This window comes from Grammomys surdaster, unplaced genomic scaffold (genome assembly GCF_004785775.1).
Source record: "Grammomys surdaster isolate TR1022 unplaced genomic scaffold, NIH_TR_1.0 126113, whole genome shotgun sequence".
Classification (NCBI taxonomy): domain Eukaryota; kingdom Metazoa; phylum Chordata; class Mammalia; order Rodentia; family Muridae; genus Grammomys; species Grammomys surdaster.
In genome coordinates, this window is record NW_021620921.1 from 3,878,386 (window position 1) to 3,885,031 (window position 6,646).

The following is a 6,646-nucleotide window of genomic DNA, read 5'->3' on the forward strand; positions in this document are numbered from 1 at the left end:
ATATATTACAGTATGGTAAACCAACTGAGAAGAAAAGAGTTTATGCAGAACACACCCAGAAAGATACCCACAAATGCATGTATAATTCTGCAAGCTCACTTCATTATTTTGGCTATATGCCCTTAACAGGATTGTTGGGTTATTTTGTTAATAGTTCTGTGTTTAATTTTGATCAGCCTCTATAGTTTTGTTGTACACCTATACTGCTTACACTGAATACAATGACTAGGATCCATTTCCCTACATCCTTACTATTTCTTCCACCATTTAAGTAATAGTCAATCTATCTTGAAGGAAGTGATATTGCATTGTTTTAATTTCTATTCTTCTAATAGCTAATCATGGTAAGCATAACTGTTTTATGTTCTACTCCATTGGTAAATCTACTTGAGAAATATCAATTCAAAAATTAACTACTTCTTTATCAGATGAATGGTTCACAATTTTTTTCACTCATTCTGGGGATTCTCCTTTCACATGTGGTTTTTTTTATTGTAAAAAATGTTTATAATATTATTTAATTGTAATTTTATTTTTAAAATTGTGTTGCTTGTGCTCTGATGTTGAATGCAATGAAATAATCTACTACTACCTCTTTTGATGTAATAATACAACTTTGTCCTACATTTCTGTCTAATATTTTCAATGTTCCCTATCATCCTTTTGAGTTCTGTTGAATTTGTTTTGGGTATGGTATGAGATATGAGTTTAAATTTTCTTTTGTAAATAAATCAACTTTACCCAATAGCATCCATTAGAGGTACTGCTCTTCCTCTTTGGCAGATCTGTGAAGTATGCTATTAAAGTATTGCTACAGAGTGTGTCAAAACCAATGTCACTTAGTGTGGAATGGCTATTTGAACAGTGCATTTACCTTTTTTGCTTTCAGTTTTCTTCATTCATGCTCTATAGATTTAACTACACACTCCTTTTACTTCTTTTTTTAAAAGTTGGATATTTTATTTATTTACATTTCAGATGTCATCTCCTTTCCCCATATTCCCTCCCTAGAAACCCCTATCTCATCCCCCTTCCTCCTTTTTGCTTTTATACCCTTTTGATTACATGCATGTATTAAAGTCAGTTCTAGGTTGAGGATCTAGCTATACAATAGATGCAAATAGTCAAAGAACAAGCAAGACATTAAACACAATTACATGAACACTCCTGTGATCCTGATTCTAAGGGCTTATCATGATGACCAAAGTATCTTAGCCCAAAGTCGTTTTCATGTCTGAAGTGTACTTCCTTATTCTAGCCTAAAATTTTGATTCCTGCTTGAAATTACTTCTTTGTTCTAGCCTATGATTTAGAGTCCTACCTGAAATTAGTTCTTCGTTCAAGTCTAATGTCAGATACCTGCCTGAAGCCTATTTCCTTGTCCTTGGCCAATGTCATATTCCTGCCAAGCAGCCCATTTCCTTGCCCTTGGCCCATGTCAGATTCTTGCCAAGCATCCCCAAAGGCTCTCTGCCTCTCCCTTGTTTTAATTTTTTTAACAAGATAAAAAATCTTGAGCCTGTCTTAGGTCATTCTGGCAAGAATGCCTGCCTTACCCATAACGGAATATTCATTATCCAAAGCAATCCACTTCTGTCTTAGGTTGGTAAGGCTCTCTGCAGAATCTTACCTACCCATAGCTTACCAGCCTGTTAATTTAATAACTCTGTTTGGGGTCTAATTTCAGGTTCAAACCATGTACTTTGGCTGCCAACATATTGATGTTGTTAAAGACAAGCTTTAACACAATGGGCAGGAATAAAAGTATTCCCAGGACAAAAAGGGCTAGCATGATCAAGCTATATATGCCATTCTTGAAGCTTGATCAAAATAGAAATACTGAGCTCAGTATACGTGAGTATACTCAGTATACATGAGCAATTTTATCTGCAGTATCTACCACATCAACTCTCAGCAGAGTATCAATGCCATGTTGGAATAAAAGTGAGTTTATATATCTTTTTCTTTTCTTTGTTTGAATTATTTGAAAGGACAGATGTTATCAGTGAGGTGAACCTATCCAGCTGTGTTCTTCTGTGGGACACCATTTGCTATTTATTTAATACCTTTTAAATATTGTTCATCTGCTAAAGGTTTTTTATTCATTAATCTCTTAATAAGCCCTACAATTGTTTCAATATTTTGTTTCTGCACTGCAAATAATAAGACTCATGTGACAAGACACCTCACACACAGGAATTTACTATCTATAAGGGTGATGTGACTGATGATTCACATAGAGACTAATTCTAGAGGTCTTCTAAATTATAGAAGAGAACTCTATTATATTTGCCCTACTGTGACAGTCACGCTGCTAAGTCATTCTTGGCCATGGAGTATTTTTTCGTAGAGATATATAAAAGAAATTAAAGCAGGAAATTATTCTGAGATACAATTTTAAAGACATGCCATACATTACAGCACTTAGCAGTTGTTGTGCCCCACCATTGCTTGTGTACCCCTTTATCATTAAGTGCTCAGATATGAATTCTTATCATAATTACCCTTTCCTTTCCTTTCCTGTGACAATCATTCTGCAGCACACAGCACTATCAATGATTCAGAAATACAATCACCTCAATTTGAAAAGGTATTTTCTATTTATATTACAGCCTCATATGAAAAGATCTAAAATTTTTCTTAATAGCATTTGAAAGTGTCAAGAGTTTTTATAAATTAATTTCTTCTTTCTGCCTGTGAAAATTATATTCTCTAGTTTCAATTTACAATATTTTCTCTACAAATTAACATTTAATGATTATGATTAATGACTATGAGAAAATATTAGAAACAAGACATCTAATTATTCTTAAATTGATAAAATTATGAATTATATTTTATAGTCTAATATTCTTTAAATTATTATTTAATGTTAACATCAATATATTTATACTAAATTAATAAGACACATATAATAATTAAAAATAAAATTAACACATAAAACCAGAGATCTCTTCATTTTATAGCACTTTCATTTTCAAATTACAATTGTTAACATACTCTATCTATAAACAGATTTCACTTCAACGTTTCATACACACATCTATTATACATTGATAAGGCCCATATTCTCTCTGCTCTCTCCTTTTTAATAAAATGTTCTAATCATTTATTTATGAATAAACCTAATTTGAATTTTATTTTCAATTTAAATGAAATTCAATATGTACTTAATATTTTTTCATTGCCTATACAGTTCATGACCCCTTTGTAAATACCTTAAAGTTCTAGCTGGAATAGCTCAGCCCAGGGAAGAAATGTCTGTACGTAAACCATTAATTATCTTAATCTTAAAAGTTTATGAAACAATAATACACATTGATTCACACATGAGTTGAGTTCCTACCCTTATCAAAACTGAAAAAGCTATGAGTGACCATGTGCATGTGATTTATCTACATCAATAAGCTTTGGGTTCAGTGAAAGACCTCGTCTTTCCCTTGTCTCAAGGGAATAAGGCAAATAATTATGTAGCAAAATACCCCCTGTCTTGGTCTGGTATACACATGGGTGTACCTGCACACATATGGTCATATACTACGCACATGTAAAGTACACACATGCACACACAACCTTTTTTAAAGACTCAGAGAGTCACTATTTTTGAATAAAACTCTGTATCTTTTGAAGTGAACATTTGAGTAACCAAAATTGTGTATTATCTCATCTCTTTATTTTTTACTTGACTGTGTTTAACTAGTACTCAAAAGCATAAAAGTTATACATATTTTTAATTTGTCACATTATATTGTGATGCATGTGCACATTGTACACTGTTTGAATCAGACTAAAAATATACATCTTTAAACATTTTTAATTTCTTCACCATTCAAATCTTTTTTCCTCTAGTTTTTTAAAGTGTACAGTGTAATATTATGTATAGTCTTCCCTATTGTCCAGTGGCAGCTCTTAACTTCCCACTTTTGACTATAGCTTAGATTCCATTTGTACTGAATACTTTTCTTGCAGTTATTGTCCAAAAGTCCCTGAATAAAGCAAGGATTTATTTGAATTGACTGAAGACAGTCCTTCATAGAAAAAGGACATGGCAGCAGAAGTGTGAATGAACTGGTCATATTGTACCCAGAGTCAAGACACACCAAGAACTGAATGATGAAACTCATGCTTTCTCTTTATTTCCTTATTTTTTCAGACCAGAATGGTAACACATAGAATTGTATAAATACTATTCTAATGGGGGTTTTCTACTCATTTACATCTCTCTGAAAACGCTTTACAAGTGTGTCTTCTAGTTCATTCTAAATTTAGTCAAGTTGACTATGAAGATTAACTGTCACAAGTCCACCCCTTGTCAACTAGGCACCCAAACACATTACTCAAACTGTAACAACACTGGTCAATTTTTCCTCCATTCTGACTGCTTCCTGCCTACTCACACCATCCTCTGCTAGCAACCATTCTATTATCAGACATAAAAAACAAGTTTTTCAGTCTCCTTTGATTGAATAAATAGAAACCACATTACAGTGAATGTAGGGAATTAATCGAAACTTATCAGAACCAAATTTTAGTCTGAGCACCTAAGCAATATAGGAGTAGAATGGCTCTTTAATAAAATAAAATTCAGTACAAGCTTATTCAGAGCAGAAAAAGCTGCTCACCTACTCACTGTCAGTGATAGAGCTTAAAAGATGGCAAAGAATTCACTCATCAAATTATGTCTGTTAAGGATCACAGATGTAGTTTTAAATCTCCCTTTAACTGATCTGTGCTTTTCTTAGCACATCACTAGCAGAGTTGTGTCTTTTTATATGTGGAATTGAGAGACAGGTTAGGACCCAGTTATAGTCCCATAAAAAGTAATTCCATGAGAAAAGAATGCATCTTTGATCAACCTTACCCAAGATAACTGGCTATTTGCAGTCTCTGTGACACATGGGTATTAATGCCTTCATTTCTGTCCATTGTTTAATTCTTCACTCATTGAAGCAATTCTAAATCTTTTAAGTGTCATAAATTTGGGTTTATTGATCAACTGTTCAGTTGCTTTGTTTTCTGATCCATCATGTTCTCTATTTTTGTCCTGTTTTTCTCTTATTCATAAGTGGCTAGAAATTATTTTATTATTGATTTTTTTTATGATGAATACACTGAAATTTCTCACATGCACTCTGAAGAAATCATTATATTTCAAGTTATGTTCTTTTTATCTTATTAACATTTTTTAATTTTATTTTGTTTTTTACTTATTCACTTATATCCTCATTTCCTCTCCTGGTCACCCCTCCCACAATCCTTCCTCCATCTTTCCTCACCTTCTCCTCTGAGTTGGTGGAGGCCCCTCTGGGTATTCCCTGATTCTGGGACTTCAAGTCCCCCACTGAGGCCAGAAAAATCATCCCAGCTAAAAGAACATATCCCACATACAGGCAACAGCTTTGAGGATAGTTCCTGCTCCAGTTGTTCTGGACCCACATGAAGACCAATCTGCACATCTACTACATATGTGCGGGATGGTTTAGGTCCAGCCTGTGTCTGTTCTTTGGATGGTGGTTTAAACTTTGAGACCCCCAAGGCTCCATGTTAGTTGACTCTGTTGGTCTTTTTGTGGAGTTCCTTTCTCCTCCAGGGTCTAAAATCCTTCCTTGTATTTTTTTCCATAAGAATCCCCAAGCTCCATCAATCATTTGGCTGTGTCTGCATCGTTCTGAGTCAGCTGGTGGTGGAGCTTCTCAGACGACAGCCATGCTAGTCTCCTGTCTGCAAGCGTAACAGAGTGTCAGGAATTAGTGCTTACCGATGGGACGGGTCTCTAGTTGGGCTGGTTATTGGTTGGCCATTCCTTAAGTCTCTGCTCCATCCCCTGTGATTTCATTTCTTTTAGATAGAAAAATTTGGAGGTTGAAAGTTTTGTGGTGAGTCAATGTCTCTATCTCTCCACCTCAGTTCCTGCCCGGGTACAGGAGGTGATCTCTTCAGGTTCAGTATCTTCAATGTTATGAGTTATAGCTAAGGTCACTCCCGTTGATTTTTGGGCACTTCCCTTACCCCAGGTCTCTGTATCTTCCCTAAGATGCCCTCTCCACCCTTGTCAGTTGCAGATTTCCATTCATTTTTATGTCATCTGTCCATCTTTCCTCTCCTTTCCCATACCTGAACCTGATCTCCCCCACAACTTGTCTTCCCATTCTTTCTTCGTCCTAATTCCCTCCTTCCATCTGCCTCTTATGAATATTTTATTCCCCTTTCTAAGTGAGATTCAAGCATCCTTATTTGGTCCTTCCTTCTTTTTTAGCTTCTTTCGGTCTGTGAAGTAAAACAGGGTACTTGTATTTTATAGCTAATATCCATTTAAAAGTGAGTACATACCATGCATGTCCTTTTGAGACCTCACTCAGGATATTTTCAAGTTCCATCCATTTGCCTACAAAATTCATGATGTTTTTGCTTTTAATCGCTGAATAGTATTCCATTGTGTAGATATACCACATTTTCTTTATCCATTCTTCAGTCGAGAGACAATGTCAGTAGGCCAAACAGCAGTCCACAGATTAGGAAAGGATCTTCACCAATCCTACATCTGACAGAGGGATAGTATCCAAAATTTACAAAGAACTCAAGAAGTTAGACACAAACAACTAAATAACCCAATTAAAAATGGTGCACAGAGCTAAACAGAGCATTC